Here is a 24,525-nt window from a genome sequence, read left to right as displayed (position 1 = left end):
TATGCTTATGTGTACTTATGTAAAAGGAAAATGAAAGACAATGCTTCCTTGTAATGATACAAGGGAAAAATTAGTATTACGTTTTAACAAGGTACTTACACTACCTGTGAAACAATATAATGCACTTAAAAGTGGACTTGGATTATTCATAGATATATATTGAAAACTCCAGGGCAACCACCAAAAACAGTAAAAAGAGGATTTGATATACTTAGCAATTGATATACTAAGAGAAGAGAGAAAGTGCAATCATATAAAATGCTCAATTAAAACCACAAAAGGCAGGGGCGCCTGGGTGGCTCAGTTAAGCATCTGACTTCAGCTCAAGTCAAGTCCCAGCTGTGAGTTTGATCCCCAGTCAGTCGGGGTCTGTGCTAACAGCTCAGAGCTTGGAGCCTGCTTTGGATGCTGTGTCTACCTCTCTCTCTGCCTCTCCCCTGCTTGCGCTGTGTCTCTCTCTCTCTCTTTCAAAAATAAATAAAAATTTAGAAATTAAAAAAAAAAAAACAAACCCAAAGGCAAAAAAAAAAGAAAGAGTGGAAGACAAAAATGGAAACAAAGAACAACCTAAAGAAAAAAGTAACAAATATGATATCAATAATTACTTTGAACATCAATGGTCAAAGTATGCACCCACTGAATGGTCATCAATGCACCCACTGAAAGACACAGATTGCCAGAGTAGATCAAAACAAGACCTAACTACATATTCTTTAAAGGAAGCCACTTAAAATATATGGACACATACAGACTAAAAGTAATGGATGGAGAAAATAAACTATGCTAAACCTTAATAAAAAGAAAGATGGGGGTGGCTATATTAATACAGGCATTGTAGACTTCAAAGTAAGGAGAGCTATGAGGGGACAAAGGGCATTACACAATTAAAAACGGATCAATTCCCCAAACAGATATAAAAATCTTTACATGTATATGCCCAACAATCAAGCATCCAACTACATGAAGCAAAAGCTAATAAAATTGCAGAGAAATGGATGAATCCACCATCATGGCTGGAGATTTCAAAATTCCTTTCCAAGAAATGGACAGAGCCAACAGTCAAAAAATCAATCAAGACAGAGTTGAACTCAATAATACCATCAATCAACTGTATACGATGGACATCCATAGACTATTTCAACCTGAAGCAGAAAACAAATTTTCTGAAGCTCATAGAACATCCACAAAGGTAGACTACATCCCGAGCCATAAAACACATTTTAACAAATTTAAAATAGAAATTATACAGTGTCTGCTTAAAGTCCACAATGTAATTAAACCAGAAATCATTAACAGAAAGATAGCCGGGAAATAATCAGGTAAGTGGAGTTTAACAAAATACTTAAAAGTAACACATGGGTCAAAAAAATCTCAAGAGAAATTCTAAACTACTTTAAATGAAAGTGAAAACACAACATAATTTGTGAGATGCAACAGAAGCAGTGCATAGAGGGATGTTTTTAACAGTGAATGTGTGTTAGAAAAAAAGAAAGACCTAAAACCAATAACCTAATCATCTACCTTAAAAATTAGGAAAAGAAGGGCACATCAAATCTAAAGTAAACAGAAGAAATAAGAAGAAATTTTAACAGAAATCAATGAAACAGAAAACACCAAATTAGTAAAGAAAATAAATAAAATATAGGTGGTTCTATGAAAAAAATCAATAAAATAGGTAAGACTCTAGCTAGGCTAAATAAGAAAAAAAAGAAAGAGAACACAAATTACTACTATCATAAATGAAAGGGTGCCTGGATGGCTTAGTTGGCTAAGTGTCTCACTCGATTTTGGCTCAGGTCATAAACTCACAGTTCATGGGTACAAACCCTACATTGGGCTCTGTGCTGATGGTGCGGAGCCTGCTTGGGATTCTCTCTCTCCCTCTCACCTCCTCCTGCGTGCTCTCTCTCTCTCTCAAAATAAATAAGCTTCAAAAAATGAAAGAGGGACATCCTTACAGATCCTATTATCATAAAAAGGATAAAAAAGGAATTCTGTGAACACTCTATGCCCACAAATTGATAACCTGGATGAAATGGACCATCTCCTTAAAAAACACAATTTGCTAAAACTCACACAAAAAAATCTGAATAGGCTTATATCTATTGAAGAAATTGATTTAAACAACTAATAATCTTCCAAAATAGAAAGCACCTGGTTCAAATGTTTCCACTAGTGAATTCTAACAAATAGTTAAGGAAAAAAATTATATTGATTCTCTACAATCTTTCAAATGACATAGCAGAGAGTTTACTTCCTAATTCATTCTACAAAACCAGCACTACCCTATCATCAATTCAGATTAAAACTTTACAAGAAAAGAAAACGACAGGCCAATATCTCTTATTAACATGCATGCAAGGATCTTCACCGAAATTTTAGCAAAATAAATCCAACAATGTATAAAATAATTATACATCATTATCAAGTAGGATTTGTGCCAGTTGTGTAAGGCTGATTCAACATTTAAAAATCAATTAATGTGATCCATCACATCATCAGGCTAAAGAAGAATTATGAGATTATATCAATATATGCAGAAAAAGCATTTGACAAAATTCAACACACTTTCATGATAAAAACTCACAGTAGGCTAGGAATAGAGGGAAACTTGTTCCACCTGATAAAGACTACCCAGAAAAACCTACATCAAATGATTGTTTTTAGAAAGTAGAAGCGTTACCACTAAGATCACAAACAAGACAAAAATGCTCCCTCTCACTACTACTTTTCAACATCATACTATAAGTATTAGAAAATGTAATAAGACAATAAAAGGAAATAAATGGTGAGCAGATTGGAAAGAAAAAAAAATTAAAACTATCTTGTTTACAGGTGACATTATTATCTATGTAGAAAATCCAAAATAAATGATTTTTAAACTCTAGAGGCAAAAAGTCATTACAGCAATTCTGCAGAATATAAGACTAATATAGAAAAATCAATTACTTGCTTATATATCAGCAATGAACAGGTAAATTTGAAATTAAAAACATAAGGCCATTAACATTATCATTGCAACAAAAAGAAATCCTTGGATTTAAACTTCATAAAATATGTGGGTGGCCTATATGAAAAAAGTTACAAGACTGTGATAAAAGAAACTAAAGAAGAATTAAATAAATGGAGAGATATTTTATGTTCATGGATAAGAAGTCTCAAAATTATTAATACATAAGTTCTTTTCAACTTTATCTATAAATTCAAAGCAATCCCATTCAAAATCTCAGTAAATTATTTTGTGAACATCAACAAAATGATTCTAAAGTTTATAGGGAGAGACAAAAGATCCAGACTAGCCAATGCAAATATTGAGAGAAAAGAACAAACTTAAAAGACTGACACTCCCAAAATTCCAGATGTACTATAAACATACACTCATGAAGACAGTTAACATTGATAAAAGAAAAAAACAAACAGATTCATGGAACAGTCTAAGCAAGCCAAAAATAGGTTCACATGAATATCGTTAATTGATCTTTGACAAAGAAGCAAAGACAATACAATGGAACAAAGATAATCTTTGTGTTGGGCATTCTGTGGATTTGGACAAATGTGTAATAATATGTAACACCATTACAGTATCATATAGAATAGTTAATTGACAATAAGTAGTTACCATTGATTACTTAGTTTTCTTAATTCTTAGCTGATTCTTTTAACAAATAGTATTATGTTTAATGTACAATAATAAATAAGATGTAGTCTCTGCCTTGTAGAAACTTATAGTTCTTTTGCAGAAAAGGGCTTATGCCTCTGTGAAATGTATGAGTGACATTAACTAACTTTAGAAGATCCTTTGTTTGCATTCCCTTATTAAGAATGTTTTAATATCTGTAAATAATTTTAAAAACATGAAAAATATTGTGGAAGGATTAGTGAACAGTTATTTTCCTCATCTATTAGAATAAATTAATTTTATGTTTTAAATTCTTAATGTTGGAAATGTTGCAGCTGTTAACATGGATAATTAATGTTATTTGCAAATATTTCACATATATGCTATTATGAATTTTCATATATTATTTTTAGAGTTATAGAATAGTAATAGCTTTGAAATCAGATGTTTCTATGTTATGGTTTCAGTGATAATAATCTCTACATAGTTATATACTACTTCATGTTAGGTCAGGTTATGTAGGAGAACAATTAAAATATGTTTCACTAGTACCTAATTAGTCTAATTAAAACGTGTTGAGAAGTTTAAAAAAATGAACCTAGACCCAGATGTTATACACTTTACAAAAATTAATTCAAAATAGATCACAGAACTAAATGTAAAAACAAAACTATAAAATTCCTACAAGATAACATAGCAGAAAATTTAGATGACCTTGGGTATGATGATGACTTTTAGGTACATCAACAAAGACAGAATGCATGAAGGAAACCATAGATAAGCTGAATTTTTTTTTTAAATTAGACATTTCTGCTCTATGAGAGGCATAATCAAGAAAATGAAAAGGTAAGCCATACTTTAGGAAAAAAATACTTACAAAAGACATATTTAATAAAAGATTGTTATCCAAAATATTCAAATAATTCTTAAAATTCAAAAAAAATAAAGCAAGCAGCCAGATTCAAAAATGAGTCAAAGACCTTAAAAGACACGTCACCAAAGAAGACAAATTGGCAAACAAGCATATGAAAAGAATCCCCAGAAGCAGGTTTGCAAGATGGCGGCTTAGGAGGACGCTGGGCTCACCTCACGTCCTGTTGATCACTTAGATTCCACCTACACCTGCCTAAATAACCCAGAAAACCGCCAGAGGATTAGCAGAACGGAGTCACCGGAGCCAAACGCAGACAAGAGGCCCACGGAAGAGGGTAGGAAGGGCGGCGAGGCGGTGCACGCTCCACGGACTGGCGGGAGGGAGCCGGGGCGGAGGGGCGGCTCGCCGGCCAAGCAGAGCGCCCGAGTCTGGCTGGCAAAAGCGGAGGGGCCTGACGGACTGTGTTCCAACAACAAGCGCGACTTAGTGTCTGGGAGGTCATAAGTTAACAGCTCTGCTCAGAAAGCGGGAAGGCTGGAGGACAAAGGGAGGGAGAGCTGCTGAGCCCCCGGATGACAGAGCTCAGTTTGGTGGGGAACAAAGGCGCTCGCCAGCGCCATCTCCCCCGCCCATCCCCCAGCCAAAATCCCAAAGAGAACCAGTTCCTGCCAGGGAACTTGCTCGCTCCGCGCCAACTCTGTGCTTCTGCGGAGCCAAACCTCCGGCGGCGGATCTGACTCCCTCCCGCTGCCACAGGGCCCCTCCTGAAGTGGATCACCTAAGGAGAAGGGAGCTAAGCTTGCCCCTCCTACCCCGTGCACCTTGCCTACCCACCCCAGCTAATACGCCAGATCCCCAGCATCACAAGCCTGGCAGTGTGCAAGTAGCCCAGACGGGCCACACCACCCCACAGTGAATCCCGCCCCTAGGAGAGGGGAAGAGAAGGCACACACCAGTCTGACTGTGGCCCCAGCGGTGGGCTGGGGGCAGACATCAGGTCTGACTGCGGCCCCGCCCACCAACTCCAGTTATACACCACAGCACAGGGGAAGTGCCCTGCAGGTCCTCACCACGCCAGGGACTATCCAAAATGACCAAGAGGAAGAATTCCCCTCAGAAGAATCTCCAGGAAATAACAACAGCTAATGAGCTGATCAAAAAGGATTTAAATAATATAACAGAAAGTGAATTTAGAATAATAGTCATAAAATTAATCGCTGGGCTTGAAAACAGTATACAGGACAGCAGAGAATCTCTTGCTACAGAGATCAAGGGACTAAGGAACAGTCGCAAGGCACTGAAAAACGCTTTAAACAAAATGCATAACAAAATGGAAACCACCACAGCTCGGATTGAAGAGGCAGAGGAGAGAATAGGTGAACTAGAAGATAAAGTTATGGAAAAAGAGGAAGCTGAGAAAAAGAGAGATAAAAAAATCCAGGAGTATGAGGGGAAAATTAGAGAACTAAGTGATACACTAAAAAGAAATAATATACGCATAATTGGTATCCCAGAGGAGGAAGAGAGAGGAAAAGGTGCTGAAGGGGTACTTGAAGAAATAATAGCTGAGAACTTCCCTGAACTGGGGAAGGAAAAAGGCATTGAAATCCAAGAGGCACAGAGAATTCCCTTCAGACGTAACTTGAATCGATCTTCTGCACGACATATCATAGCGAAACTGGCAAAATACAAGGATAAAGAGAAAATTCTGAAAGCAGCAAGGGGTAAACGTGCCCTCACATATAAAGGGAGACCTATAAGACTCGTGACTGATCTCTCTTTTGAAACTTGGCAGGCCAGAAAGAATTGGCACGAGATTTTCAGGGTGCTAGACAGAAAAAATATGCAGCCGAGAATCCTTTATCCAGCAAGTCTGTCATTTAGAATAGAAGGAGAGATAAAGGTCTTCCCAAACAAACAAAAACTGAAGGAATTTGTCACCACTAAACCAGCCCTACAAGAGATCCTAAGGGGGACCCTGTGAGACAAAGTCCCAGAGACATCACTACAAGCATAAAACATACAGACATCACAATGACTCTAAACCCATATCTTTCTATAATAATGCTGAATGTAAATGGATTAAATGCGCCACCCAAAAGACATAGGGTATCAGAATGGATAAACAAACAAGACCCATCTATTTGCTGTCTACAAGAGACTCATTTTAGACCTGAGGACACCTTTAGATTGAGAGTGAGGGGATGGAGAACTATTTATCATGCGACTGGAAGCCAAAAGAAAGCTGGAGTAGCCATACTTATATCAGACAAACTAGACTTTAAATTAAAGGCTGTAACAAGAGATGAAGAAGGACATTATATAACAGTTACAGGGTCTATCCATCAGGAAGAGCTAACAATTATAAATGTCTATGCGCCGAATACCGGAGCCCCCAAATATATAAAACAATTACTCATAAACATAAGCAACCTTATTGATAAGAATGTGGTAATTGCAGGGGACTTTAACATCCCACTTACAGAAATGGACAGATCATCTAGACACACGGTCAATAAAGAAACAAGGGCCCTGAATGACACATTGGATCAGATGGACTTGACAGATATATTTAGAACTCTGCATCCCAAAGCAACAGAATATACTTTCTTCTCGAGTGCACATGGAACATTCTCCAAGATAGATCATATACTGGGTCACAAAACAGCCCTTCATAAGTTTACAAGAATTGAAATTATACCATGCTTACTTTCAGACCACAATGCTATGAAGCTTGAAATCAACCACAGACAAAAGTCTGGAAAACCTCCAAAAGCATGGAGGTTAAAGAACGCCCTACTAACGAATGACTGGGTCAACCAGAAAATTAGAGAAGAAATTAAAAAATATATGGAAACAAACGAAAATGAAAATACAACAATCCAAATGCTTTGGGACGCAGCGAAGGCAGTTCTGAGAGGAAAATACATTGCAATCCAGGCCTATCTCAAGAAACAAGAAGAATCCCAAATACAAAATCTAACAGCACACCTAAAGGAAATAGAAGCAGAACAGCAAAGGCAGCCTTAACCCAGCAGAAGAAGAGAAATAATAAAGATCAGAGCAGAAATAAACAATATAGAATCTAAAAAAACTGTAGAGCAGATCAACAAAACCAAGAGTTGGTTTTTTTGAAAACATAAACAAAATTGACAAACCTCTAGCCTGGCTTCTCAAAAAGAAAAGGGAGATGACCCAAATAGATAAAATCATGAATGAAAATGGAAGTATTACAACCAATCCCTCAGAGATACAAACAATTATCAGGGAATACTATGAAAAATTATATGCCAACAAATTGGACAACCTGGAAGAAATGGACAAATTCCTGAACACCCACACTCTTCCAAAACTCAATCAGGAGGAAATAGAAAGCTTGAACACACCCATAACCAGCGAAGAAATTGAATCGGTTATCCAAAATCTCCCAACAAATAAGAGTCCAGGACCAGATGGCTTCCCAGGGGAGTTCTACCAGACGTTTAAAGCAGAGATAATACCTATCCTTCTCAAGCTATTCCAAGAAATAGAAAGGGAAGGAAAACTTCCAGACTCATTCTATGAAGCCAGTATTACTTTGATTCCTAAACCAGACAGAGACCCAGTAAAAAACGAGAACTACAGGCCAATATACCTGATGAATATGGATGCAAAAATTCTCAATAAGATACTAGCAAATCGAATTCAACGTCATATAAAAAGAATTATTCACCATGATCAAGTGGGATTCATTCCTGGGATGCAGGGCTGGTTCAACATTCGCAAATCAATCAACGTGATACATCACATTAACAAAAAAAAAGAGAAGAACCATATGATCCTGTCAATCGATGCAGAAAAGGCCTTTGACAAAATCCAGCACCCTTTCTTAATAAAAACCCTTGAGAAAGTCGGGATAGAAGGAACATACTTAAAGATCATAAAAGCCATTTATGAAAAGCCCACAGCTAACATCATCCTCAACGGGGAAAAACTGAGAGCTTTTTCCCTGAGATCAGGAACACGACAGGGATGCCCACTCTCACCGCTGTTGTTTAACATAGTGCTGGAAGTTCTATCAGCAATCAGACAACAAAAGGAAATCAAAGGCATCAAAATTGGCAAAGATGAAGTCAAGCTTTCGCTTTTTGCAGATGACATGATATTATACATGGAAAATCCGATAGACTCCACCAAAAGTCTGCTAGAACTGATACAGGAATTCAGCAAAGTTGCAGGATACAAAATCAATGTACAGAAATCAGTTGCATTCTTATACACTAACAATGAAGCCACAGAAAGACAAATAAAGAAACTGATCCCATTCACAATTGCACCAAGAAGCATAAAATACCTAGGAATAAATCTAACCAAAGATGTAAAGGATCTGTATGCTGAAAACTATAGAAAGCTTATGAAGGAAATTGAAGAAGATTTAAAGAAATGGAAAGACATTCCCTGCTCATGGATTGGAAGAATAAATATTATCAAAATGTCAATACTACCCAAAGCTATCTACACATTCAATGCAATCCCAATCAAAATTGCACCAGCATTCTTCTTGAAGCTAGAACAAGCAATCCTAAAATTCAATGGAACCACAAAAGGCCCCAAATAGCCAAAGGAATTTTGAAGAAGAAGACCAAAGCAGGAGGCATCACAATCCCAGACTTTAGCCTCTACTACAAAGCTATCATCATCAAGACAGCATGGTATTGGCACAAAAACAGACACATAGACCAATGGAATATAATAGAAACCCCAGAACTAGACCCACAAACATATGGCCAACTCATCTTTGACAAAGCAGGAAAGAACATCCAGTGGAAAAAAGACAGCCTCTTTAACAAATGGTGCTGGGAGAACTGGACAGCAACATGCAGAAGGTTGAAACTAGACCACTTTCTCACACCATTCACAAAAATAAACTCAAAATGGATAAAGGACCTAAATGTGAGACAGGAAACCATCAAAACCTTAGAGGAGAAAGCAGGAAAAGACCTCTCTGACCTCAGCCGTAGCAACCTCTTACTCAACACATCCCCAAAGGCAAGGGAATTAAAAGCAAAAGTGAATTACCGGGACCTTATGAAGATAAAAAGCTTCTGCACAGCAAAGGAAACAACCAACAAAACTAAAAGGCAACCAATGGAATGGGAAAAGATATTCGCAAATGACATATCGGACAAAGGGCTAGTATCCAAAATCTATAAAGAGCTTACCAAACTCCACACCTGAAAAACAAATAACCCAGTGAAGAAATGGGCAGAAAACATGAATAGACACTTCTCTAAAGAAGACATCCGGATGGCCAACAGGCACATGAAAAGATGTTCAGCGTCGCTCCTTATCAGGGAAATACAAATCAAAACCACACTCAGGTATCACCTCACGCCAGTCAGAGTGGCCAAAATGAACAAATCAGGAGACTATAGATGCTGGAGAGGATGTGGAGAAACGGGAACCCTCTTGCACTGTTGGTGGGAATGCAAATTGGTGCAGCTGCTCTGGAAAGCAGTGTGGAGGTTCCTCAGAAAATTAAAAATAGACCTACCCTATGACCCAGCAATAGCACTGCTAGGAATTTATCCAAGGGATACAGGAGTACTGATGCATAGGGCCACTTGTACCCCAATGTTCATAGCAGCACTCTCAACAATAGCCAAATTATGGAAAGAGCCTAAATGTCCATCACCTGATGAATGGATAAAGAATATTAGGTGGCAAGGAGAAAAAATGAAATATGGCCTTTTGTAGCAACGTGGATGGAACTGGAGAGTGTGATGCTAAGTGAAATAAGCCATACAGAGAAAGACAGATACCATATGGTCTCACTCTTATGTGGATCCTGAGAAACTTAACAGGAACCCATGGGGGAGGGGAAGGAAAAAAAAAAAAAAAGAGGCTAGAGTGGGAGAGAGCCAAAGCATAAGAGACTGTTAAAAACTGAGAACAAACTGAGGGTTGATGGGGGGTGGGAGGGAGGAGAGGGTGGGTGATGGGTATTGAGGAGGGCACCTTTTGGGATGAGCACTGGGTGTTGTATGGAAACCAATTTGTCAATAAATTTCATATAAAAAAAAAAAAGAATCTCCACATCGTATGTGGGTGGCCTCATATGTCATCAAGTAAATACAAATTAAAACAATATAATACCACTACATTCCTATTAGAATGGTCAAAATCAATTAACACTGACAATACCAATTGGTGAGAATATGGAGAAATAGAAACTCATTTACTGCTGGTGGGAATGCCAAATGTATCACCAATTTGGAAGGCAATTTGGCAATTTCTTAAAAAACTTATATAATCCACCAATCACACTTTTTGATATTAACCCAAGACTAGTGAGATCTTATGTCCACAGAAAAACCTGCACATGGATGTTCATAGCAGTTTTATTCATAACTGCCCAAACTTGCAAACAACAAGTTGTCTTTCGATAGGTGATTGAATGAAGTGTGGTATATCCAGACAATGAAATATTATTCAGCACTAAAAAGAAATGAACCAACACTGTTTTCTGTATGCTGTTTTGCATCCTGCAATTTTACTAAATCTGTGGAACAGTTCTTAACAAAAGGCAGAAGGAATGAGCTACCAAGCCACAAAAAGACATGGAGGGGGACCTGGTGGCTCATTCAGTTAAGCATCCGACTTTCGGCTCAGGTCATGATCTCATGGCTCGTGAGTTTGAGCCCACATTGGGCTCGGTGCTGACAGCTCAGAGCCTGGAGCCTGCTTCCTATTCTGTGTCCCTTTGTTGCTTTGTCCCTCCGCTGCTTACACATTCTCTCACTCGCTCTCTCAAGAATAAACATTAAAAAAATGTTTTAAAACAAAAAGACATAGAGGAAACTTAAAAGCACTAAAGGAAAGAAGTCAATCTGAAAAATCTACATTCTATATTATCACAATGATATGATATTCTGTAAAAGATAAAACTATGGAGACAGCAGAAAGATCAGTGGTGACCAGGGGTTAGCGAGGAGAAAAGGATGAATAGGTGGCACACAGAGGATTTTTAAGGCAATAAAATTTTTCTGTAAGATGTAATGGTAAAGATACATCATTATAAATTCATGCAAACTGATAGAATATACCAAAGCAAAAGTGAAGCCCAATGTAAACTATGGAATTTGAGAAATAATGGTGTGTCGATTTAGGGTTATTGATGATAACCAATGTACCACTTTGATAGGGGATGTTGAAAATGGAAATTATGCATGTGTGAGGGGCAGGAGGTTTATGGGAAATCTTTGTGCCATCTGCTCAATTTTGACATGAACCTAAAATGGCTCCAAAAAATGAAGTTCACAAAAAATATTGGTGAGGGGTGATATTTGTATTTTAAAAAATAAAAGTGTCCAAGGGATACAGGAGTACTAATGCATAGGGACACTTGTACCCCAATGTTCATAGCAGCACTCTCAACAATAGCCAAATTATGGAAAGAGCCTAAATGTCCATCAACTGATGAATGGATAAAGAAATTGTGGTTTATATACACAATGGAATACTACGTGGCAATGAGAATAAATGAAATATGGCCTTTTGTAGCAACGTGGGTGGAACTGGAGAGTGTGATGCTAAGTGAAATAAGCCATACAGAGAAAGACAGATACCATATGGTTTCACTCTTATGTGGACCCTGAGAAACTTAACAGGAACCCATGGGGGAGGGGAAGGAAAAAAAAAAAGAGGTTAGAGTGGGAGAGAGCCAAAGCATAAGAGACTGTTAAAAACTGAGAACAAACTGAGGGTTGATGGGGGGTGGGAGGGAGGAGAGGGTGGGTGATGGGTATTGAGGAGGGCACCTTTTGGGATGAGCACTGGGTGTTGTATGGAAACCAATTTGACAATAAATTTCATATATAAAAATAAAATAAATAAATAAATAAATAAATGTTAAAAAAAATAAAAAAATAAATAAAAATAAAAGTGATAGTTTTATATAATCTATAATAGAATGAAACTTAGTCACATATTAGACCAAATGAAGGCACTATAACTGTTCAAAGATATGGTTCAAGGTAATTCAGATTAATATTGTATTATATAATTCTTTACATGTTTTAATTATTTTTCTCATGGTCATACTCAGAACAGCTTTTTTTGGTTAAATTATTATTATTATCTCAATTTTATAGGTAATGAAAGTGAAGTTCAGAGTATTTAAAGAAAACTAGAAAGTGAAGAATTTAAGTTTTCTGATTCCTGATTTTATTGTATTTCTGCATATATGGCTGGCCATGAGAAGAGTCTAGAAATACTTCTAATTTGATCCAACAATTAAATGAACTCTTAAAAACCAGAGGACCCAATGGAAAGCTATTAGTGCATATAATTAGTCAAGCAGCCAAATAGCTTTCTTTTCCCTTGGGGGTCCCCTATTCTGTCTGATTTTTTCAAATTCTAGTATGTTATTGTATGCCATTTTATATGGTTCCTTTTTCTTTCTCAACTTTTTTGTTAGATGATTGAACATGTAGACAAAATTAGGCATAACCAAGAGTGTTGTGCTGTAAGTTGTTACCTTAAAAAGTATTCCTTTCCTGTTAATGAAAAGAAGTTTTGAAATGTATTCTTGCTGAAACACAGGGATGATTTAGTATGCCCATGAGTTTTTATGTAACATCCTAATACTCTGGTGAGTTAAAAAAAATTCTAAGACTATTGCTCATTAATATAAATATTCCACTGCTCTTGTGTTGGTATGTAATTTTCTTCCTACCACCACTCATAGTCAGAAGGAGTTAGCTGACCAAAGCCCACAATGTCAAAGTACATTTTGTTTTAGCATCAGCAAGAACCTGGTATTATGTCCCTGAATACAGTGTTTTATATCTGGGAGGAGTCAGAAAAAGAATAATGAATTATTGCTGATCATGTTTTCTATTCAATCACATGTTAAAAGAGAACCTTGTTTGCTGCTTCACATACTAGTAGACAAAAACTTGGCAGAAGCTGGCTGAACTTTAATTAATTAATTCATTAAGTAATGAAATTAGTTAGTTTGTACTTTATTAAATGTACATTATATCTTATAAATACAGACTTTTAAACACATTCAATTTTATCAGTTCTCTAAAACCATATCCAAAATTTTTAAAAATACAATAATCAGAAAATTGAATTGGTGAACCAGTGTAAACATAGATTTAGTAACTTAGACTAATTCTTGATCCACTAAAGAATGAGACAGAAAAAGCCACACAAGCTTTACATTGATTATTTCTTTAAGCCTCAGAAGAGAACCAGACTTTTCACCAATAGAATTGTTACAGGTTGAACTGTGTCTCCCGCAAAAGGTATGTTGAAATCCTAGTGTCTGGTATCTCAGAATGTAACCTTCTTTGGAAATAGGGTTTTGCAAATGTAACTAGTTAAGATGAGGTCACAATGGAGTAGAGTGGGCCCTTAATCCAATATGACTGGTGTCCAAAGAAAGGAAAGGAAAACAAAACAAGACAATATGACTGATATCCTAGTAACAAGAAACAGAGGTACAGAAACAGACAATGGCCACAGAGGTAAATATAGAAATAAGAGTTGGAGTTATGTTGACACAAGCTGAGGGATGGCTAGGGCTACCAGAAGCTGGACGAGGCAAGGATCTTCCCCTTGAGGCTTCAGAAGGATTATGGCGGTGCCAACACCTTGATTTCTGACTGCAACACTCCAGCACTGTGAGAGAATACATTTCTGTTGCTTTATTTTTTTTTTTTAATGTTTATTATTTATTTTAAGAGGGACAGCACAAGTCAGGGAGGGGCAAAAACAGAGGGAGAGAAAATACCAAGCAGGCTCCTCGCTGATATTGCAGAGCCTGATGCGGGGCTCAATCCTACAAACCCTGAGATCATGACCTGAAACAAATTCAAGAGTCACACATTAACCTCCTAAGCTAGCCAGGTGCCCCCATTTCTGTTGCTTTAAACCACCCAGTTTGTTGTACTTTGGTACAACAGACTTAAGAAACTAATATAAGGATAAAATTTTTTGAAAATAAAAAATAAGTTATTTATAAATAACAAATCTAATTTAAGTTTAATTTGAAATACAAATTTTATGATTTTAATTTTCATTGTTTTAAATATTTGAGAGAGAGAGAGAGAGCAGGGGAGGGGCAGAGAGACAGGGAAACAGAATCATTTTTATTTTTAAAAAACGAAAATTTTAATGTTTATTGATTTTGAGAGCAAGGAGGGGCAAAAAGGCAGGAAGACAGAATCTGAAGCAGGCTCCAGGCTCTGAGCTGTCAGCATAGGGCCCATCACGGGACTCGAACTCATAGACCAGGAGATTATTGACCTGAGCTAAAGTCAGACACTTAACTGACTGTGCCACCCAGGCACCCCTCATTTTTATTGGGAGTTTGTAATTTTAAGACCTTTTCATTCTCGACATTTCAAGATGATGATAGTAGAATTACATCTTCAAGGAGGGAAGTTGCTTAGTATGTTTAACCGAAATTATCTCATGCTTTTATAGATTATTTTCCTTCTTGAACTCATCCATTCTCAACATTTTCAGACAATGCTAAATGTCCCGTCTATATCAGAGATTATTCTCTGTGTTCAGTTGTGTTACATAACATCTTTTTCCAAACATTTCTTGCTTTTATTCTGATAATTACATAAAAGAGGGGAGCCTGTGTAGTTCAGTCAGTTCTTCTGACTCTTGATTTTGGCTCAGGTCATGATCCCAGGGTCGTGAAATCAAGCCCTGCATCAGGTTCTGTGCTGAGCATGGAGCCTGCTTAAGATTCTGCCTCTCTGTCTCTGTCTCTGTCTCTCTCTCCCTCCCTGCCACTCCCCTCCACCTCTCTCCCCAGCCCATGCTCTTTCTAAAAAATAAAAAAAAAAAAGTATTACATAAAAGAGAAAACAAATTTTAAGAAATTTCACTCAAGAGAGGCTCAGTTGGTTAAGCATCCGACTTCAGCTCAGGTCATGATCTCAAAGTTTGTGGGTTTGAGCCCTGACTGCATCAGGCTTTGTGTGGACAGCTCAGAGCCTGGAGCTGCTTCGGATTCTGTGTCTCCCTCTCTCTCTGCCCCTCCCTTGCTCATGCTCTGTCTCCCTCGCTCTCTAAAATAAACAAACATTAAAAAAAAAATTAAAAAAAAAAGAAATTTCACTTGAAAAATATTTTTCCTACAATTATATATGCCTTATTTTGTGAAAGTTTATATTTATATATGCATAAATATTTAATAGAAATATATGTTTATGTATAAATGTTCAATCACAAATCCATTTAACTTTAAACTTGACCAAAGTTCTATTATTAAAAACTTAAAATTGGTTCACGTATCATCCTCCTTTGTATATATCTTTGAAGTAATCTTTGGATTAAAATTTATACAACATTTGCTCAAGATCTAAGGGAATTCCATTCAATGATTAATTCTTTCATTTACTTCAGTGAGCATGCAGCCTTTGTGTGTGGAGGGGGTGGGGAAATGTGTGCATATTCAGAACCATGGCTCTAATTAAAGAAAGTAACAGCAGGGCTGTTGAAAATCACCAGAGCTCTTCTGTTTCGTCATTTTGGGTAGTCCTTGCGGTGGCTCCAAACTGCAGGGCACCTCCCATGTGCAATCAAACAGAACAATATCCGTATCATAGGAATTCCAGAAGAGGAAGAGAGAGAGAAAGGGGCTGAAGGCATACTTGAACAAATCACACCTGAGAACTTCCCTGATCAGGGGAAGGAAAAAGGCATTGAAATCCAAGAGGCACAAAGAACTCCCTTCAGACGTAACTTGAATCCATCTTCTGCATGACATATCAGTGAAACTGGCAAAATACGAGGATAAAGAGAAAATTCTGAAAGCAGCTAGGGATAAACGGGCCTTAACATACAAAGGTAGACCCATAAGAGTAGTGGCAGACCTATGCACTGAAACTTGGCAAGCCAGAAAGGACTGGCAAGAAACCTTCAATGTGATGAACAGAAAAAAATATGCAGCCTAGAACCCTTTATCCAGCAAGTCTGTCATTCAGAATAGAAGGAGAGATAAAGGCCTTCCCAACAAACAAAAACTGAAAGAATTCATCACCACTAAACCAGACTACAAGAGATCCTAAGGGGGATTCTCTGAGTGAAATGTTGCAAGGACCACAAAGTACCAGAGACATCACTACAAGCATGAAAACTACAGACACCACAATGACTCAAAATCCATATCTTTCAATAATAACACTGAATGTAAATGGACTAAATGCTCCAATCAAAAGACACAGGGTATCAGAATGGATAAAAAAACAAGACCTATCTCTTTGCTGTCTACAAGAGACTCATTTTAGATCTGAGGACACCTTTATATTGAGAGTGAGGGGATGGAGAACTATTTATCATGCTACTGGAAGCCAAAAGAAAGCTGGAGTTATATAAGACAGACTTGACTTTATCAGAAAAACTAGACTTTAAATTAAAGTCTGTAACAAGAGATGAAGAAGGGCATTATATAATAATTACAGGGTCTATCCATCATGAAGAGCTAACAATTATAAACGTCTATGCGCTGAACACGGGAGCCCGCCAAATATATAAAACAATAAATCACAAGTGTAAGCAACCTTATTGATAAGAATGTGGTAATTGCAGGGAACTTTAATACTCCACTTACAGAAATGGATAGAACATCTAGACATAGGATCAATAAAGAAACAAGGGCCATGATGATACATTGGATCAGATGGACTTGACAGATATATTTAGAACTCTGCAACCCAAAGCAACAGAATATACTTTCTTCTTGAGTGCACATGGAACATTCTCCAAGATAGATCACATACTGGGCCACAAAACAGCCCTTCATAAGCATACAAAAATTGAGATCATACCATGCACACTTTCAGACCACAATGCTATGAAACTTGGAATCAACCAAAGGACAAAGTCTGGAAACCTCCAAAAGAATGGAGGTTAAAGAACACCCTACTAAAGAATGAATGGGTCAACCAGGCAGTTAGAGAAGAAATTTAAAAAATATATGGAAACAAATGAAAATGAAAATACAACAATCCAAATGCTTTGGGATGCAGCAAAGGCAGTCCTGAGAGGAAAAGACATTGCAATCTAGGCCTATCTCAAGAAACAAGAAAAATCCCAAATACAAAACCTAACAGCACACCTAAAGGAACCAGAAGCAGAACAGAAAAGACACCCCAAACCCAGAAGAAGAGAAATAATAAAGATCAAAGCAGAAATAAACAACATAGAATCTAAAAAAAACAGTAAAGCAGATCAATGAAACCAAGAGTTGTTGTTTTCTTCTTTTTTAAAAAATAAAATTGGTAAACCTCTAGCCAGGCTTCTCAAAAAGAAAAGGGAGATGGCGCCAATAGATAAAATCATGAATGAAAATGGAATTATTACAACCAATCCCTCAGAAATACAAGCAATTATCAGGGAATACTATGAAAAATTATACACCAACAAACTGGACAACCTGAAAGAAATGGAAAAATTCCTAAGCACCCACACACTTCCAAAACTCAAACAGGAAGAAATAGAAAACTTGAACAGACCCATAACCAGCGAGGAAATTGAATCAGTTATCAAAAATCTCCCAACAAATAAGAGTCCAGGACCAGATGGCTTCCCTGGTGCATTCTACTAGACATTTAAAGCAGAGATAATACCTAACCTTCTCAAGCTGTTCCAAGAAATAGAAAGGGAAGGAAAACTTCCAGACTCATTCTGTGAAGCCAGCATTACTTTGATTCCAAAACCAGACAGAGACCCAGCAAAAAAAGAGAACTACAGGCCAATATCCCTGATGAATATGGATGCAAAAATTCTCAGCAAGATACTAGCAAATTGCATTCAACAACATATAAAAAGAATTATTCACCATGATCCAGTAGGATTCCTTCCTGGGCTGCAGGACTGGTTCAACATTCACAAATCAATCAATGTTATACATCACATTAATACAAGAAAAGATAAGAACCATATGATCCTGTCAGTTGATGCAGAAAAAAGCATGACAAAATTCAGCATCGTTTTGTAACAAAAACCCTCAAGAAAGTCGGAATAGAAGGAACATACTTAAAGATCATAAAAGCCATTTATGAAAAGCCCACAGCTAACATCATCCTCAACGGGGAAAAACTGAGAGCTTTTTCCCTGAGATCAGGAACACGACAGGGATGCCCACTCTCACCGCTGTTGTTTAACATAGTGCTGGAAGTTCTATCAGCAATCAGACAACAAAAGGAAATCAAAGGCATCAAAATTGGCAAAGATGAAGTCAAGCTTTCGCTTTTTGCAGATGACATGATATTATACATGGAAAATCCGATAGACTCCACCAAAAGTCTGCTAGAACTGATACAGGAATTCAGCAAAGTTGCAGGATACAAAATCAATGTACAGAAATCAGTTGCATTCTTATACACTAACAATGAAGCCACAGAAAGACAAATAAAGAAACTGATCCCATTCACAATTGCACCAAGAAGCATAAAATACCCAGGAAGAAATCTAACCAAAGATGTAAAAGATCTGTATGCTGAAAACTATAGAAAGCTTATGAAGGTAATTGAAGAAGATATAAAGAAATGGAAAGACATTCCCTGCTCATGGATTGGAAGAATAAATATTGTTAAAATGTCAATACCACCCAAGCAATCTACACATTCAATGCAATTCCAATCAAAATTGCACCAGCATTCTTCTCGAAGCTAGAACAAGCAATCCTAAAATTCATATGGAACCACAAAAGGCCCCGAATAGCCAAAGGAATTATGAAGAAGCAGACCAAAGCAGGAGGCATCACAATCCCAGACTTTAGCCTCCACTACAAAGCTGCAATCATCAAGACAGCATGGTATTGGCACAAAAACAGACACATAGACCAATGGAATAGAAAAGAAACCCCAGAACTAGACCCACAAACGTATGGCAACTCATCTTTGACAAAGCAGGAAAGAACATCCAATGGAAAAAAGACAGCCTCTTTAACAAATGGGAGAACTGGACAGCAACATGCAGAAGGTTGAAACTAGACCACTTTCTCACACCATTCACAAAAATAAACTCAAAATGGATAAAGGACCTGAATGTGAGACAGGAAACCATCAAAACCTTAGAGGAGAAAGCAGGAAAAGACCTCTCTGACCTCAGCCGTAGCAACCTCTTACTCAACACATCCCCAAAGGCAAGGGAATTAAAAGCAAAAGTGAATTACTGGGACCTTATGAAGATAAAAAGCTTCTGCACAGCAAAGGAAACAACCAACAAAACTAAAAGGCAACCAACGGAATGGGTTAAGATATTCGCAAATGACATATCGGACAAAGGGCTAGTATCCAAAATCTATAAAGAGCTTACCAAACTCCACACCCGAAAAACAAATAACCCAGTGAAGAAATGGGCAGAAAACATGAATAGACACTTCTCTAAAGAAGACATCCGGATGGCCAACAGGCACATGAAAAGATGTTCAGCGTCGCTCCTCATCAGGGAAATACAAATCAAAACCACACTCAGGTATCACCTCACGCCAGTCAGAGTGGCCGAAATGAACAAATCAGGAGACTATAGATGCTGGAGAGGATGTGGAGAAATGGGAACCCTCTTGCACTGTTGGTGGGAATGCAAATTGGTGCAGCTGCTCTGGAAAGCAGTGTGGAGGTTCGTCAGGAAATTAAAAATAGACCTACCCTATGACCCAGCAATAGCACTGCTAGGAATTTATCCAAGGGATACAGGAGTACTGATGCATAGGGACACTTGTACCCCAATGTTTATAGCAGCACTCTCAACAATAGCCAAATTATGGAAAGAGTCTAAATGTCCATCAACTGATGAATGGATAAAGAAATTGTGGTTTATATACACAATGGAATACTACGTGGCAATGAGAATAAATGAAATATGGCCTTTTGTAGCAACATGGATGGAACTGGAGAGTGTGATGCTAAGTGAATTAAGCCATACAGAGAAAGACAGATACCATATGGTCTCACTCTTATGTGGACCCTGAGAAACTTAACAGAAGACCATGGGGGAGGGGAAGGAAAAAAAAAAAGAGGCTAGAGTGGGAGAGAGCCAAAGCATAAGAGACTGTTAAAAACTGAGAACAAACTGAGGGTTGATGGGGGGTGGGAGGGAGGAGAGGGTGGGTGATGGGTATTGAGGAGGGCACCTTTTGGGATGAGCACTGGGTGTTGTATGGAAACCAATTTGACAATAAATTTCATATATTAAAAAAAAAAAAACTACACTGAGATACCACCTCACACCAGTCCGAGTGGCTAAAATGAACAAATCAGGAGACTATAGATGCTGGCGAGGATGTGGAGAAATGGGAACCCTCTTGCACTGTTGGTGGGAATGTGAACTGGTGTAGCCGCTCTGGAAAACAGTGTGGAGGTTCCTCAAAAAATTAAAAATAGATCTACCCTATGACCCAGCAATAGCACTGCTAGGAATTTACCCAAGGGATATAGGAGTACTGATGCATAGGGGCACTTGTACCCCAATGTTTATAGCAGCACTCTCAACAATAGCCAAATTATGGAAAGAGTCTAAATGTTCATCAACTGACGAATGGATAAAGAAATTGGGGTTTATATACACAATGGAATACTACATGGCAATGAGAAAGAATGAAATATGGCCTTTTGTAGCAATGTGGATGGAACTGGAGAGTGTTATGCTAAGTGAAATAAGTCATACAGAGAAAGACAGATACGATATGTTTTCGCTCTTATGTGGATCCTGAGAAACTTAACAGAAGACCATGGGGGAGGGGAAGGAAAAACAAAAAAGTTAGAGAGGGAGGGATCCAAACCATAAGAGACTCTTAAAAACTGAGAACAAACTGAGGGTTGATGTGGGGTGGGAGGGAGGTCAGGATGGGTGAGGGGTATTGAGGAGGGCACCCGTTGGGATGAGCACTGGGTTTTGTATGGAAACCAATTTGACAATAAATTTCATATTAAAAATAGAAATGAAATAAATTAAATAAATTAAAAAAAAGAAATGCACCAGAGCAACAGGTATGGAACAGGTATGGGCTTAGACAGCAGACACTTTTTTGTTTTTTTAACAATTCCAGAATTAAATTCTAACCAAATTATAGACATCTGGCCATCATGAACACAAGTTTCTAGGAATCACAGAAATGAAGAAATTATCCAGATTGAGAGCTTTTAACTGGCTATAGACTCTTCTTGATGTTATGTAGGAAAGTAGTACCTGATGCAAGCAGGAAAGAAAAAACAATAACAACGAAAAAACGTTTTCACACTTCCATTTGTGATTAATCTTAAAAATTATTCTAAATTTAGGTAATTGTTTTATATCTTCAAAGAAATGAAAGATGAACTCTAGATCTTCATAATATAGTATATCCTTTTTTCAAAGATTTTTTAAGTAATATCTACATGCAAAATAGCACTCGAACTCACAACCTTGAGGTCAAAAATCACAAGCACGACTGACTGAGCTAGCCAGGTACCCCAAGAACATAGTTTATTCTTTGCTGAAAATATCACTTTGTGTGGTAGGCAGAATAATGCAACCCCACCCAAGACAATTAAAACTTAATACCACTAACCTGTGAATAAGTTACCTACCTACATGTGAAAAGGACTTTGCAGATGTAATTAGGTTAAGGCCTAGACCTGGGGTGATTATCCTGACCTATCTGGATGTGTCCTTACAATGTTTCCATAAAATCAGAAAATTTTTCAAGGATATGGTCAGAGAGAGAAAGAGAGACGTGACTGTATAGAAGGATGAGCAGAAAAAGGAGTGCTTGGGTGGCTCAGCCAGTTAAGCATCTGACTTCAGCTCAGGTCATGATCTCATGATTCGTGAGTTTGAGCCCGTGTTGGGCTCTGTGATGAGGGCTCAGAGCCTGAAGCCTGCTACGGATTCTGTGTCTCCCTGTCTCTCATCCCCCGCTAATGGTCTCTCTCTCTGTCTCTCAAGAAACAAATAAACATGAAAAAAATCTGAAAAAAAAAGAAAAAGAAAGCTACAACAGTACTGGCTTTGAAGAAGAAAGAGACCATGGGCCAAGAAATGCAGGTGTCCTCTAGAAGCTGGAAAAAACAAGGTAACAATTTTTCCTAGAAGCCTGTAGAAAATACTGCAGCCTCACTAACACCTTCATTTTTAGCCCATTGAGACCCATGTCAGACCTTTTGACCTACAGAGCTGTGAGATAATAAGTTTATGTTTTCATCCACTATACTTATAATAATTTATTACAGCAGTCATAGAAAAGTAATACACCTTGATTAATACTTTATTTTTAAACACCTGATTATTCTTTAGATACGCTACATAAACCTCAATTAACTAGTGTGTACTTTATGAAAATATTATTTTGAGTCCATCCAAAGCTAGGATATAAAAACATTTGGCTATATAATTTATAATTTATGCACATAACATTTAACTGTGGTGCAAAAACTGCTGGTGCCTAATCACTTAGAAGCTGAGTTTCATCCCCTCTGATAAATTCAGTTTTGGTGAGACTACAAAATATTTCCTTGACTGGGATCATTTCTAAGAAATAAGATACTATACTGCGCTTCACTTCTTGCCTAAACTGGTATTTGTAACTTAGGACAGTAATATACCAAGTGTCCAGGAGGGCCAGCAATATGGAATCCTTTTTCCCCTACACACATACCCAACTGAAGTTAGCTAAGCCTCACCTGCTCCTGTGTGAGTACATTGATTTTATTATCAAAGAGCATGCGGCATGCTGTCCTTGAAAGAGAGGTATAAATTACGTTGTGTGTGCAAGGGTTCAGGAAAAGAGCATTGGGTATTGCTGATGGTCGTTTTTATTTAATCATATACCCAGAGAGAGTCCTGATCACAGCGTATGTGTTCCACATACTACTAGGCAAGATCAAAGGTAGAAAGGAGCTGGAAATAAAAATTGAAGTTCTATGAAACGCATCCTAACTTTAATGCAACCATTAATTGTGTTTGTTATTTACACAGTATTACAAAGTGACTATTTCCGGTGTAAGCGCCAAGCAGGACAGGACCCTGGCACAGCAGGTGCTTACTGGGATTGTGCTAGCCAAACCAGGATGAGTGATTCGCCCTGACCCACTCTGCTGCAGCATTCTTTTCAAGTGGAGACTTTCCAGCAAGGAAGAGAGGCATGAGGTGCCTAGAAAGGATTTGTGTTAGGGTTTCTTGCAGTGGTATGCTGGTCAACAGTTAACAACCAGCTCTTACGGTAGGGTGAGGAAAAGTAATTTGTAGGAATTACCAATTTCTGTGGTGTAAATAGTCCCGCCGCAGACAGTTTTAAGCTATCAAATTGAAATCAGTGAATATGGAGCTGGGAAGAGATGTACACATGTGTCCTAGCAGGTAGGGAGGAGCTGATTGAAATTCACCACCAGCTATCTCTGGAACCACACACATGAGGAGGCAGACCCATGTATGACTGGATTCTAAAGATACCAGCAATGAGTACTAGAGACCAGAAATCAGAAGGTCTTCCTCTTTCTCTTGGCACCACCTGTGCCTACCAGATTGTAACATGATTCACATGTGCAGGGAGAGTGGGGGAGTCCTTGCGGGGCTTTTGAAAGTTCATTCAGTTAAAGATGAAAATACTGTATTATTTTAGTGTTATTATAAATTCATTTAAAAGCTCAAATTGAACATTTATGTCTTAGTTTTATGTTTATTATATGAATTCAAATTTAGGGTGACCATAACCTATCAGGGAAAAATACTCTTACTTAGTAAAGAAACCTATGGAGCAGACATGAATTTAGAAGGAATTGTGTACGCTCTGCTGTCCAGTGTCAGTGAGATTTTAGAATGTTTGAACATTTGAACAAAGACTTTAATTCTCCTACAATGGCGTTATATGTGTTTATAAGTGAAGCTTCTAGATTTTAGTTCTACTTTCTTCAAGGCCAACTGTCAAATCTTACTTTTAATTATTCACTAAATGGGGGCGCCTGGGTGGCGCAGTCAGTTAAGCGTTGACTTCAGCCAGGTCACGATCTCGCGGTCCGTGAGTTCGAGCCCGCGTCGGGCT

The 24,525-nt window shown here is 37.8% G+C and overlaps 1 long non-coding RNA gene across 4 annotated transcripts in view; it reads left to right on the top strand.

Moving 5' to 3' along the window:
* Window positions 1–13,898: 13,898 nt before the first annotated feature.
* The window catches only part of LOC102901980, a 52,355-nt gene continuing 41,728 nt past the window's right edge, over window positions 13,899–24,525 (top strand). For 3 of the 4 annotated variants that reach the window (XR_006584939.1, XR_002735838.2, XR_006584938.1), the window contains exons 1-2: window positions 13,899–14,008; window positions 22,434–22,560. This is a non-coding gene — a long non-coding RNA (uncharacterized LOC102901980). Of the gene's footprint in view, window positions 14,165–22,433; window positions 22,561–24,525 lie in introns of all 4 variants that reach the window. The other variant, XR_006584937.1, reaches the window with a different exon arrangement.

The sequence above is a fragment of the Felis catus genome, chromosome C2 (genome assembly GCF_018350175.1).
Source record: "Felis catus isolate Fca126 chromosome C2, F.catus_Fca126_mat1.0, whole genome shotgun sequence".
NCBI lineage: Eukaryota > Metazoa > Chordata > Mammalia > Carnivora > Felidae > Felis > Felis catus.
Note: the sequence above shows the minus strand (reverse complement) of the source record. Positions and strands in the feature narration are given on the sequence as shown.